Source organism: Narcine bancroftii, chromosome 7 (genome assembly GCF_036971445.1).
Source record: "Narcine bancroftii isolate sNarBan1 chromosome 7, sNarBan1.hap1, whole genome shotgun sequence".
Classification (NCBI taxonomy): Eukaryota; Metazoa; Chordata; class Chondrichthyes; order Torpediniformes; family Narcinidae; genus Narcine; species Narcine bancroftii.
In genome coordinates, this window is record NC_091475.1 from 216,443,174 (window position 1) to 216,457,785 (window position 14,612).

A 14,612-nucleotide genomic window follows, 5' to 3' on the forward strand; every position below is an offset into this window, starting at 1 on the left:
GCCTCTGATTCCCCGCCTCAGATTCGCCGGCTCAGATTCCCTGCCTCTGATTCCCCGCCTCTGATTCCCCGCCTCTGATTCCCCGCCTCTGATTCCCCACCTCTAATTCCCTGCCTCAGATTCGCCTGCTTTGATTCTCTGCCTCAGATTCGCCGCCTCAGATTCCCCGCCTCAGATACCCCGCCTCAGATTCCCGCCTCAGATACCCTGCCTCAGATTCCCTGCCTCAGATTCCCTGCCTCAGATTCCCTTCATCTGATTCCCTTCATCTGATTTCCTGCCTCTGATTCCCCGCCTCTGATTCCCTGCCTCTGATTCCCCGCCTCTGATTCCCCGCCTCTGATTCCCCGCCTCTGATTCCCGGCCTCTGATTCCCCGCCTCTGATTGCCCGCCTCTGATTCCCCTCCTCAGATTCCCCGGCTCTGATTCCCTCCCTCAGATTCCCTGCCTCAGATTCCCCGCCTCTGATTCCCCGCCTCTGATTCCCTGCCTCTGATTTCCCGCCTCTGATTCCCTATCTCTGATTCCCCGCCTCTGATTCCCAGCCTCTGATTCCCCGCCTCTGATATCCCGCCTCTGATTCCCCGCCTCTGATTCCATGCCTCTGATTCCCCACCTCTGATTCCCCGCCTCTGATTCCCTGCAAATGATTGCCCGCCTCTGATTCCCCACCTCTGATTCCCCACCTCTGTCTCTATGCCTCTCTTTCGCCTCCGCTCTTTTCCCTCCACTCTTAACGCGCCTCTCTTTCCCTCCCTCAATTTCAACAACTCTGTTTGATCTGTTCTGTGTACCTCATTTTCAACACACAAGTTCCAACGACTATGTTTTACCCATCTCTTTCCTCGACTCTATTTATCCGCCTATGTTTACCCGCCTCTGTTTACCCGCCTGTTTCACAGCCCCTGATTCCCCACCTCAGATTCCCCACCTCAGATTCCCTGCCTCTGATTCCCTGCCTCTGATTCCCCGCCTCTGATTCACCGCCTCTGATTCCCCGCCTCTGATTCCCCGCCTCTGATTCCCAGCCTCTGATTCCCTGCCTCTGATTCCCTGCCTCTGATTCCCCACCTCTGATTCCCCGCCTCTGATTCCCCGCCTCTGATTCCCCGCCTCAGATTCCCCGGCTCTGATTCCCTGCCTCTGATTCCCCGCCTCAGATTCGCCGGCTCAGATTCCCTGCCTCTGATTCCCCGCCTCTGATTCCCCGCCTCAGATTCCCCGCCTCAGATACCCCGCCTCTGATTCCCCGCCTCTGATTCCCCACCTCTGTCTCTATGCCTCTCTTTCGCCTCCGCTCTTTCCCCTCCACTCTTTACGCGCCTCTCTTTCCCTCCCTCAATTTCAACAACTCTGTTTGATCTGTTCTGTGTACCTCATTTTCAACACACAAGTTCCAACCACTATGTTTTACCCATCTCTTTCCCCGCCTCTATTTATCCGCCTATGTTTACCCGCCTCTGTTTACCCACCTGTTTCACCGCCTCTGATTCCCCACCTCAGATTCCCAGCCTCTGATTCCCCGCCTCAGATTCGCCGGCTCAGATTCCCTGCCTCTGATTCCCCGCCTCTGATTCCCCGCCTCTGATTCCCCGCCTCTGATTCCCCACCTCTAATTCCCTGCCTCTGATTCCCCGCCTCTGATTCCATGCCTCTGATTCCCCACCTCTGATTCCCCGCCTCTGATTCCCTGCAACTGATTGCCCGCCTCTGATTCCCCGCCTCTGATTCCCCACCTCTGTCTCTATGCCTCTCTTTCGCCTCCGCTCTTTCCCCTCCACTCTTTACGCGCCTCTCTTTCCCTCCCTCAATTTCAACAACTCTGTTTGATCTGTTCTGTGTACCTCATTTTCAACACACAAGTTCCAACGACTATGTTTTATCCATCTCTTTCCCCGACTCTATTTATCCGCCTATGTTTACCCGCCTCTGTTTACCCGCCTGTTTCACAGCCTCTGATTCCCCACCTCAGATTCCCCGCCTCAGATTCCCTGCCTCTGATTCCCTGCCTCTGATTCCCCACCTCTGATTCCCCGCCTCTGATTCCCTGCCTCTGATTCCCTGCCTCTGATTCTCCACCTCTGATTCCCCGCCTCTGATTCCCCGCCTCTGATTCCCCGCCTCAGATTCCCCGGCTCTGATTCCCTGCCTCTGATTCCCCGCCTCAGATTCGCCGGCTCAGATTCCCTGCCTCTGATTCCCCGCCTCTGATTCCCCGCCTCTGATTCCCCACCTCTGATTCCCTGCCTCAGATTTGCCGGCTCTGATTCTCTGCCTCAGATTCCCTGCCTCAGATTCCCCGCCTCAGATTCCCCGCCTCAGATTCCCCGCCTCAGATTCCCCGCCTCAGATACCCAGCCTCAGATTCCCTGCCTCAGATTCCCCGCCTCAGATTCCCCGCCTCACATACCCCGCCTCAGATTCCCGCCTCAGATACCCTGCCTCAGATTCCCTGCCTCAGATTCCCTTCATCTGATTCCCTTCATCTGATTCCCTGCCTCTGATTCCCCGCCTCTGATTCCCCGCCTCTGATTCACTGCCTTTGATTCCCCACCTCTGATTCCCCGCCTCTGATTCCCCGCCTCAGATTCGCCGGTTCTGATTCCCTCCCTCAGATTCCCCGCCTCAGATTCCCCGCCTCAGATTCCCCGCCTCAGATACCCCGCCTCAGATTCCCCGCCTCAGATTCCCCGCCTCAGATTCCCCGCTTCAGATTTCCTGCCTCAGATTCCCTGCCTCAGATTCCCTGCCTCAGATTCCCTTCATCTGATTCCCTTCATCTGATTCCCTGCCTCTGATTCCCCGCCTCTGATTCCCTGCCTCTGATTCCCCGCCTCTGATTCCCCGCCTCTGATTCCCCGCCTCTGATTCCCAGCCTTTGATTCCCCGCCTCTGATTCCCCGCCTCTGATATCCCACCTCTGATTCCCCTCCTCCCTTTCCGCGCAACTTTCCCGGCCTCCGTTTCTCCACATCTCTTTCCCCGCCTCTGATTCCACGCCTCTGATTCCCCGCCTCTGATTCCACGCCTCTGATTCCCCACCTCTGATTCCCCGCCTCTGATTCCCCGCCTCTGATTCCCCGCCTCTGATTCCCCGGCTCTGATTCCCTGCCTCTGATTCCCCGCCTCAGATTCCCCGGCTCTGATTCCCCGCCTCTGATTCCCCGCCTCTGATTCCCCGCCTCTGATTCCCAGCCTTTGATTCCACGCCTCTGATTCCCCGCCTCTGATTCCACGCCTCTGATTCCCCACCTCTGATTCCCCGCCTCTGATTCCCCGCCTCTGATTCCCCGCCTCAGATTCCCCGGCTCTGATTCCCTGCCTCTGATTCCCCGCCTCAGATTCGCCGGCTCAGATTCCCTGCCTCTGATTCCCCGCCTCTGATTCCCCGCCTCAGATTCCCCGCCTCAGATACCCCGCCTCTGATTCCCCGCCTCTGATTCCCCACCTCTGTCTCTATGCCTCTCTTTCGCCTCCGCTCTTTCCCCTCCACTCTTTACGCGCCTCTCTTTCCCTCCCTCAATTTCAACAACTCTGTTTGATCTGTTCTGTGTACCTCATTTTCAACACACAAGTTCCAACCACTATGTTTTACCCATCTCTTTCCCCGCCTCTATTTATCCGCCTATGTTTACCCGCCTCTGTTTACCCACCTGTTTCACCGCCTCTGATTCCCCACCTCAGATTCCCCGCCTCTGATTCCCCGCCTCAGATTCGCCGGCTCAGATTCCCTGCCTCTGATTCCCCGCCTCTGATTCCCCGCCTCTGATTCCCCGCCTCTGATTCCCCACCTCTAATTCCCTGCCTCAGATTCGCCAGCTCTGATTCTCTGCCTCAGATTCGCCGCCTCAGATTCCCCGCCTCAGATACCCCTCCTCAGATTCCCGCCTCAGATACCCTGCCTCAGATTCCCTGCCTCAGATTCCCTGCCTCAGATTCCCTTCATCTGATTCCCTTCATCTGATTCCCTGCCTCTGATTCCCCGCCTCTGAATCCCTGCCTCTGATTCCCCGCCTCTGATTCCCCACCTCTGAATCCCCGCCTCTGATTCCACGCCTCTGATTCCCCGCCTCTGATTCCCCGCCTCTGATTCCCCGCCTCTGATTCCCCTCCTCAGATTCCCCGGCTCTGATTCCCTCCCTCAGATTCCCTGCCTCAGATTCCCCGCCTCTGATTCCCCGCCTCTGATTCCCCGCCTCTGATTCCCTGCCTCTGATTTCCCGCCTCTGATTCCCTACCTCTGATTCCCTGCCTCTGATTCCCCACCTCTGTCTCTATGCCTCTCTTTCGCCTCCGCTCTTTCCCCTCCACTCTTTACGCGCCTCTCTTTCCCTCCCTCAATTTCAACAACTCTGTTTGATCTGTTCTGTGTACCTCATTTTCAACACACAAGTTCCAACGACTATGTTTTACCCATCTCTTTCCCCGACTCTATTTATCCGCCTATGTTTACCCGCCTCTGTTTACCCGCCTGTTTCACAGCCTCTGATTCCCCACCTCAGATTCCCCGCCTCAGATTCCCTGCCTCTGATTCCCGCCTCTGATTCCCCGCCTCTGATTCCCCGCCTCTGATTCCCCGCCTCTGATTCCCCGCCTCTGATTCCCCGCCTCTGATTCCCCGCCTCTGATTCCCCGCCTCTGATTCCCCGCCTCAGATTCCCCGGCTCATATTCCCTGCCTCTGATTCCCCGCCTCAGATTCGCCGGCTCAGATTCCCTGCCTCTGATTCCCCGCCTCTGATTCCCCGCCTCTGATTCCCCACCTCTGATTCCCTGCCTCAGATTCGCCGGCTGTGATTCTCTGCCTCAGATTCCCTGCCTCAGATTCCCCGCCTCAGATTCCCCGCCTCAGATTCCCCGCCTCAGATTCCCCGCCTCAGATACCCCGCCTCAGATTCCCTGCCTCAGATTCCCCACCTCAGATTCCCCGCCTCAGATACCCCGCCTTAGATTCCCGCCTCAGATACCCTGCCTCAGATTCCCTGCCTCAGATTCCCTTCATCTGATTCCCTTCATCTGATTCCCTGCCTCTGATTCCCCGCCTCTGATTCCCCGCCTCTGATTCACTGCCTTTGATTCCCCACCTCTGATTCCCCTCCTCTGATTCCCCGCCTCTGATTCCCCGCCTCTGATTCCCCGCCTCTGATTCCCCGCCTCAGATTCCCCGGTTCTGATTCCCTCCCTCAGATTCCCCGCCAAAGATCCCAGCCTCAAATTCCCTGCCTCAGATTCCCTGCCTCAGATTCCCTTCATCTGATTCCCTTCATCTGATTCCCTGCCTCTAATTCCCCTCCTCTGATACCCCGCCTCTGATTCCCCGCCTCTGATTCCCTGCCTCTGATTCCCTGCCTCTGATTCCCCGCATCTGATTCCCCGCCTCAGATTCCCCGCCTCAGATTCCCCGCCTCAGATTCCCCGCCTCAGATTCCCCGCCTCAGATTCCCCGCCTCAGATTCCCCGCCTCAGATTCCCCGCCTCAGATTCCCTGCCTCAGATTCCCTGCCTCAGATTCCCTGCCTCAGATTCCCTTCATCTGATTCCCTTCATCTGATTCCCTGCCTCTGATTCCCCGCCTCTGATTCCCTGCCTCTGATTCCCTGACTCTGATTACCCACCTCTGATTCCCCGCCTCTGATTCCCCGCCTCTGATTCCCCGCCTCTGATTCCCCGCCTCTGATTCCCCGCCTCAGATTCCCCGGCTCTGATTCCCTGCCTCAGATTCCCTTCCTCAGATTCCCCGCCTCTGATTCCCCGCCTCTGATTCCCCGCCTTTGATTCCCCGCCTCTGATTCCCCGCCTCTGATTCCCCGCCTCTGATTCCCAGCCTTTGATTCCCCGCCTCTGATTCCCCGCCTCTGATATCCCACCTCTGATTCCCCGCCTCCCTTTCCGCGCAACTTACCCGGCCTCCGTTTCTCCACATCTCTTTCCCCGCCTCTGATTCCACGCCTCTGATTCCCCGCCTCTGATTCCACGCCTCTGATTCCCCTCCTCTGATTCCCCGCCTCTGATTCCCCGCAACTGATTCCCCGCCTCTTATTCCCCGCCTCTGATTCCCCACCTCTGTCTCTATGCCTCTTTTTCACCTCCTCTCTTTCCCCTCCACTCTTTACGCGCCTCTCTTTCCGTCCCTCAATTTCAACAACTCTGTTTGATCTGTTCTGTGTACCTCATTTTCAACACACAAGTCCCAACCACTATGTTTCACCCATCTCTTTCCCCGCCTCTATTTATCCGCCTATGTTTAGCCGCCTCTGATTCCCCACCTCTGAATCCCCGCCTCTGATTCCCCGCCTCTGATTCCCCGCCTCTGAAACCCCGCCTCTGATTCCCCGCCTCTGATTCCCCGCCTCTGATTCCCAGCCTCTGATTCCCCGCCTCTGATATCCCGCCTCTGATTCCCCGCCTCTGATTCCCCGCCTCTGATTCCCAGCCTCTGATTCCCCACCTCTGAATCCCCGCCTCTGATTCCCCGCCTCTGATTCCCCGCCTCTGATTCCCCGCCTCTGAAACCCCGCCTCTGATTCCCCGCCTCAGATTCCCTGCCTCAGATTCCCTGCCTTAGATTCCCTGCCTCTGATTCCCCGCATCAGATTCCCTGCGTCAGATTCCCTGCCTCAGATTCCCTGCCTCAGATTTCCTTCATCTGATTCCCTTCATCTGATTCCCTGCCTCTGATTCCCCGCCTCTGATTCCCCACCTCTAATTCCCTGCCTCAGATTCGCCGGCTCAGATTCCCTGCCTCTGATTCCCCGCCTCTGATTCCCCACCTCTGATTACCCGCCTCTGATTCCCCACCTCTAATTCCCTGCCTCAGATTCGCCGGCTCTGATTCTCTGCCTCAGATTCACCGCCTCAGATTCCCCGCCTCAGATACCCCGCCTCAGATTCCCGCCTCAGATACCCTGCCTCAGATTCCCTGCCTCAGATTCCCTTCATCTGATTCCCTTCATCTGATTCCCTGCCTCTGATTCCCCGCCTCTGATTCCCCGCCTCTGATTCCCTGCCTCTGATTCCCCGCCTCTGATTCCCCGCCTCTGATTCACCGCCTCTGATTCCCGCCTCTGATTCCCCGCCTCTGATTCCCCGCCTCTGATTCCCCTCCTCAGATTCCCCGGCTCTGATTCCCTCCCTCAGATTCCCTGCCTCAGATTCCCCGCCTCTGATTCCCCGCCTCTGATTCCCTGCTTCTGATTCCCCGCCTCTGATTCCCTACCTCTGATTCCCCGCCTCTGATTCCCAGCCTCTAATATCCCGCCTCTGATTCCCCACCTCCCTTTCCGCGCAACATTTCCGGCCTCCGTTTCCCCACATCTCTTTCCACGCCTCTGATTCCCCGCCTCTGATTCCATGCCTCTGATTCCCCACCTCTGATTCCCCGCCTCTGATTCCCTGCAACTGATTGCCCGCCTCTGATTCCCCGCCTCTAATTGCCCACCTCTGTCTCTATGCCTCTCTTTCGCCTCCGCTCTTTCCCCTCCACTCTTTACGCACCTCTCTTTCCCTCCCTCAATTTCAACAACTCTGTTTGATCTGTTCTGTGTACCTCATTTTCAACACACAAGTTCCAACCACTATGTTTTACCCATCTCTTTCCCCGCCTCTATATATCCACCTATGTTTACCCGCCTCTGTTTACCCGCCTGTTTCACCGCCTCTGATTCCCCACCTCAGATTCCCCGCCTCAGATTCCCTGCCTCTGATTCCCTGCCTCTGATTCCCCGACTCTGATTCCCCACCTCTGATTCCCCGCCTCTGATTCCCCGCCTCTGATTCCCCGCCTCTGATTCCCTGCCTCTGATTCCCCACCTCTGATTCCCCGCCTCTGATTCCCCGCCTCTGATTCCCCGCCTCTGATTCCCCTCCTCAGATTCCCCGGCTCTGATTCCCTCCCTCAGATTCCCTCCCTCAGATTCCCTGCCTCAGATTCCGCGCCTCTGATTCCCCGCCTCTGATTCCCCGCCTCTGATTCCCCGCCTCTGATTCCCCGCCTCTGATTCCGCGCCTCTGATTACCCGCCTCAGATTCCCCGGCTCTGATTACCTGCCTCAGATTCCCTTCCTCAGATTACCCGCCTCTGATTCCCCACCTCTGATTCCCTGCCTCAGATTCGCCGGCTCTAATTCTCTGCCTCAGATTCCCTGCCTCTGATTCCATGTCTCTGATTCCCCGAATCTGATTCCCCGCCTCAGATTCCCTGCCTCAGATTCCCCGCCTCAGATTCCCCGCCTCAGATACCCCGCCTCAGATTCCCGCCTCAGATACCCTGCATCAGATTCCCTGCCTCAGATTCCCTTCATCTGATTCCCTTCATCTGATTCCCTGCCTCTGATTCCCCGCCTCTGATTCCCCGCCTCTGATTCCCTGCCTTTGATTCCCCACCTCTGATTCCCCACCTCTGATTGCCCCCCTCTGATTCCCCGCCTCTGATTCCCCGCCTCTGATTCCCCGCCTCAGATTCCCCGGTTCTGATTCCCTCCCTCAGATTCCCTGCCTCTGATTCCCCGCCTCTGATTCCCTGCCTCTGATTCTCCGCCTCTGATTCCCCACCTCTGATTCCCCGCCTCTGATTCCCAGCCTCTGATTCCCCGCCTCTGATATCCCGCCTCTGATTCCCCGCCTCCCTTTCCGCGCAACTTTTCCGGCCTCCGTTTCCCCACATCTCTTTCCCCGCCTCTGATTCCACGCCTCTGATTCCCCGCCTCTGATTCCATGACTCTGATTCCCCTCCTCTGATTCCCCGCCTCTGATTCCCTGCAACTGATTGCCCGCCTCTGATTCCCCGCCTCTGATTCCCCACCTCTGTCTCTATGCCTCTCTTTCGCCTCCGCTCTTTCCCCTCCACTCTTTACGCGCCTCTCTTTCCCTCCCTCAATTTCAACAACTCTGTTTGATCTGTTCTGTGTACCTCATTTTCAACACACAAGTTCCAACGACTATGTTTTATCCATCTCTTTCCCCGACTCTATTTATCCGCCTATGTTTACCCGCCTCTGTTTACCCGCCTGTTTCACAGCCTCTGATTCCCCACCTCAGATTCCCCGCCTCAGATTCCCTGCCTCTGATTCCCTGCCTCTGATTCCCCACCTCTGATTCCCCGCCTCTGATTCCCTGCCTCTGATTCCCTGCCTCTGATTCTCCACCTCTGATTCCCCGCCTCTGATTCCCCGCCTCTGATTCCCCGCCTCAGATTCCCCGGCTCTGATTCCCTGCCTCTGATTCCCCGCCTCAGATTCGCCGGCTCAGATTCCCTGCCTCTGATTCCCCGCCTCTGATTCCCCGCCTCTGATTCCCCACCTCTGATTCCCTGCCTCAGATTTGCCGGCTCTGATTCTCTGCCTCAGATTCCCTGCCTCAGATTCCCCGCCTCAGATTCCCCGCCTCAGATTCCCCGCCTCAGATTCCCCGCCTCAGATACCCAGCCTCAGATTCCCTGCCTCAGATTCCCCGCCTCAGATTCCCCGCCTCACATACCCCGCCTCAGATTCCCGCCTCAGATACCCTGCCTCAGATTCCCTGCCTCAGATTCCCTTCATCTGATTCCCTTCATCTGATTCCCTGCCTCTGATTCCCCGCCTCTGATTCCCCGCCTCTGATTCACTGCCTTTGATTCCCCACCTCTGATTCCCCGCCTCTGATTCCCCGCCTCAGATTCGCCGGTTCTGATTCCCTCCCTCAGATTCCCCGCCTCAGATTCCCCGCCTCAGATTCCCCGCCTCAGATACCCCGCCTCAGATACCCCGCCTCAGATTCCCCGCCTCAGATTCCCCGCCTCAGATTCCCCGCTTCAGATTTCCTGCCTCAGATTCCCCGCCTCTGATTCCCTGCCTCTGATTCCCTGACTCTGATTACCCACCTCTGATTCCCCGCCTCTGATTCCCCGCCTCTGATTCCCCGCCTCTGATTCCCAGCCTTTGATTCCCCGCCTCTGATTCCCCGCCTCTGATATCCCACCTCTGATTCCCCTCCTCCCTTTCCGCGCAACTTTCCCGGCCTCCGTTTCTCCACATCTCTTTCCCCGCCTCTGATTCCACGCCTCTGATTCCCCGCCTCTGATTCCACGCCTCTGATTCCCCACCTCTGATTCCCCGCCTCTGATTCCCCGCCTCTGATTCCCCGCCTCTGATTCCCCGGCTCTGATTCCCTGCCTCTGATTCCCCGCCTCAGATTCCCCGGCTCTGATTCCCCGCCTCTGATTCCCCGCCTCTGATTCCCCGCCTCTGATTCCCAGCCTTTGATTCCACGCCTCTGATTCCCCGCCTCTGATTCCACGCCTCTGATTCCCCACCTCTGATTCCCCGCCTCTGATTCCCCGCCTCTGATTCCCCGCCTCAGATTCCCCGGCTCTGATTCCCTGCCTCTGATTCCCCGCCTCAGATTCGCCGGCTCAGATTCCCTGCCTCTGATTCCCCGCCTCTGATTCCCCGCCTCAGATTCCCCGCCTCAGATACCCCGCCTCTGATTCCCCGCCTCTGATTCCCCACCTCTGTCTCTATGCCTCTCTTTCGCCTCCGCTCTTTCCCCTCCACTCTTTACGCGCCTCTCTTTCCCTCCCTCAATTTCAACAACTCTGTTTGATCTGTTCTGTGTACCTCATTTTCAACACACAAGTTCCAACCACTATGTTTTACCCATCTCTTTCCCCGCCTCTATTTATCCGCCTATGTTTACCCGCCTCTGTTTACCCACCTGTTTCACCGCCTCTGATTCCCCACCTCAGATTCCCCGCCTCTGATTCCCCGCCTCAGATTCGCCGGCTCAGATTCCCTGCCTCTGATTCCCCGCCTCTGATTCCCCGCCTCTGATTCCCCGCCTCTGATTCCCCACCTCTAATTCCCTGCCTCAGATTCGCCAGCTCTGATTCTCTGCCTCAGATTCGCCGCCTCAGATTCCCCGCCTCAGATACCCCGCCTCAGATTCCCGCCTCAGATACCCTGCCTCAGATTCCCTGCCTCAGATTCCCTGCCTCAGATTCCCTTCATCTGATTCCCTTCATCTGATTCCCTGCCTCTGATTCCCCGCCTCTGAATCCCTGCCTCTGATTCCCCACCTCTGATTCCCCGCCTCTGAATCCCCGCCTCTGATTCCACGCCTCTGATTCCCCGCCTCTGATTCCCTGCCTCTGATTCCCTGCCTCTGATTTCCCGCCTCTGATTCCCCGCCTCTGAATCCCCGCCTCTGATTCCACGCCTCTGATTCCCTGCCTCTGATTCCCCGCCTCTGATTCCCCGCCTCTGATTCCCCTCCTCAGATTCCCCGGCTCTGATTCCCCGCCTCTGATTCCCCGCCTCTGATTCGCTGCCTCAGATTCCCCGCCTCTGATTCCCCGCCTCTGATTCCCTGCCTCTGATTTCCCGCCTCTGATTCCCTACCTCTGATTCCCTGCCTCTGATTCCCCACCTCTGTCTCTATGCCTCTCTTTCGCCTCCGCTCTTTCCCCTCCACTCTTTACGCGCCTCTCTTTCCCTCCCTCAATTTCAACAACTCTGTTTGATCTGTTCTGTGTACCTCATTTTCAACACACAAGTTCCAACGACTATGTTTTACCCATCTCTTTCCCCGACTCTATTTATCCGCCTATGTTTACCCGCCTCTGTTTACCCGCCTGTTTCACAGCCTCTGATTCCCCACCTCAGATTCCCCGCCTCAGATTCCCTGCCTCTGATTCCCCGCCTCTGATTCCCCGCCTCTGATTCCCCGCCTCTGATTCCCCGCCTCTGATTCCCCGCCTCTGATTTCCCGCCTCTGATTCCCCGCCTCTGATTCCCTGCCTCTGATTCTCCACCTCTGATTCCCCGCCTCTGATTCCCCGCCTATGATTCCCCGCCTCAGATTCCCCGGCTCATATTCCCTGCCTCTGATTCCCCGCCTCAGATTCGCCGGCTCAGATTCCCTGCCTCTGATTCCCCGCCTCTGATTCCCCGCCTCTGATTCCCCACCTCTGATTCCCTGCCTCAGATTCGCCGGCTCTGATTCTCTGCCTCAGATTCCCTGCCTCAGATTCCCCGCCTCAGATTCCCCGCCTCAGATTCCCCGCCTCAGATTCCCCGCCTCAGATACCCCGCCTCAGATTCCCTGCCTCAGATTCCCCACCTCAGATTCCCCACCTCAGATACCCCGCCTCAGATTCCCGCCTCAGATACCCTGCCTCAGATTCCCTGCCTCAGATTCCCTTCATCTGATTCCCTTCATCTGATTCCCTGCCTCTGATTCCCCGCCTCTGATTCCCCGCCTCTGATTCACTGCCTTTGATTCCCCACCTCTGATTCCCCTCCTCTGATTCCCCGCCTCTGATTCCCTGCCTCTGATTCCCCGCCTCTGATTCCCCGCCTCAGATTCCCCGGTTCTGATTCCCTCCCTCAGATTCCCCGCCAAAGATCCCAGCCTCAAATTCCCTGCCTCAGATTCCCTGCCTCAGATTCCCTTCATCTGATTCCCTTCATCTGATTCCCTGCCTCTAATTCCCCTCCTCTGATACCCCGCCTCTGATTCCCCGCCTCTGATTCCCTGCCTCTGATTCCCTGCCTCTGATTCCCCGCATCTGATTCCCCGCCTCAGATTCCCCGCCTCAGATTCCCCGCCTCAGATTCCCCGCCTCAGATTCCCCGCCTCAGATACCCCGCCTCAGATTCCCCGCCTCAGATTCCCCGCCTCAGATTCCCCGCCTCAGATTCCCTGCCTCAGATTCCCTGCCTCAGATTCCCTGCCTCAGATTCCCTTCATCTGATTCCCTTCATCTGATTCCCTGCCTCTGATTCCCTGCCTCAGATTCCCTGCCTCAGATTCCCTTCATCTGATTCCCTTCATCTGATTCCCTGCCTCTGATTCCCCACCTCTGATTCCCCGCCTCTGATTCCCCGCCTCTGATTCCCCGCCTCTGATTCCCCGCCTCTGATTCCCCGCCTCAGATTCCCCGGCTCTGATTCCCTGCCTCAGATTCCCTTCCTCAGATTCCCCGCCTCTGATTCCCCGCCTTTGATTCCCCGCCTCTGATTCCCCGCCTCTGATTCCCCGCCTCTGATTCCCAGCCTTTGATTCCCCGCCTCTGATTCCCCGCCTCTGATATCCCACCTCTGATTCCCCGCCTCTGATTCCACGCCTCTGATTCCCCTCCTCTGATTCCCCGCCTCTGATTCCCCGCAACTGATTCCCCGCCTCTTATTCCCCGCCTCTGATTCCCCACCTCTGTCTCTATGCCTCTTTTTCACCTCCTCTCTTTCCCCTCCACTCTTTACGCGCCTCTCTTTCCGTCCCTCAATTTCAACAACTCTGTTTGATCTGTTCTGTGTACCTCATTTTCAACACACAAGTCCCAACCACTATGTTTCACCCATCTCTTTCCCCGCCTCTATTTATCCGCCTATGTTTAGCCGCCTCTGATTCCCCACCTCTGAATCCCCGCCTCTGATTCCCCGCCTCTGATTCCCCGCCTCTGAAACCCCGCCTCTGATTCCCCGCCTCTGATTCCCCGCCTCTGATTCCCCGCCTCAGATTCCCTGCCTCAGATTCCCTGCCTTAGATTCCCTGCCTCTGATTCCCCGCATCAGATTCCCTGCCTCAGATTCCCTGCCTCAGATTCCCTGCCTCAGATTCCCTTCATCTGATTCCCTTCATCTGATTCCCTGCCTCTGATTCCCCGCCTCTGATTCCCCACCTCTAATTCCCTGCCTCAGATTCGCCGGCTCAGATTCCCTGCCTCTGATTCCCCGCCTCTGATTCCCCACCTCTGATTACCCGCCTCTGATTCCCCACCTCTAATTCCCTGCCTCAGATTCGCCGGCTCTGATTCTCTGCCTCAGATTCACCGCCTCAGATTCCCCGCCTCAGATACCCCGCCTCAGATTCCCGCCTCAGATACCCTGCCTCAGATTCCCTGCCTCAGATTCCCTTCATCTGATTCCCTTCATCTGATTCCCTGCCTCTGATTCCCCGCCTCTGATTCCCCGCCTCTGATTCCCTGCCTCTGATTCCCCGCCTCTGATTCCCCGCCTCTGATTCACCGCCTCTGATTCCCGCCTCTGATTCCCCGCCTCTGATTCCCCTCCTCAGATTCCCCGGCTCTGATTCCCTCCCTCAGATTCCCTGCCTCAGATTCCCCGCCTCTGATTCCCCGCCTCTGATTCCCTGCTTCTGATTCCCCGCCTCTGATTCCCTACCTCTGATTCCCCGCCTCTGATTCCCAGCCTCTAATATCCCGCCTCTGATTCCCCACCTCCCTTTCCGCGCAACATTTCCGGCCTCCGTTTCCCCACATCTCTTTCCCCGCCTCTGATTCCACGCCTCTGATTCCCCGCCTCTGATTCCATGCCTCTGATTCCCCACCTCTGATTCCCCGCCTCTGATTCCCTGCAACTGATTGCCCGCCTCTGATTCCCCGCCTCTAATTGCCCACCTCTGTCTCTATGCCTCTCTTTCGCCTCCGCTCTTTCCCCTCCACTCTTTACGCACCTCTCTTTCCCTCCCTCAATTTCAACAACTCTGTTTGATCTGTTCTGTGTACCTCATTTTCAACACACAAGTTCCAACCACTATGTTTTACCCATCTCTTTCCCCGCCTCTATATATCCGCCTATGTTTACCCGCCTCTGTTTACCCGCCTGTTTCACCGCCTC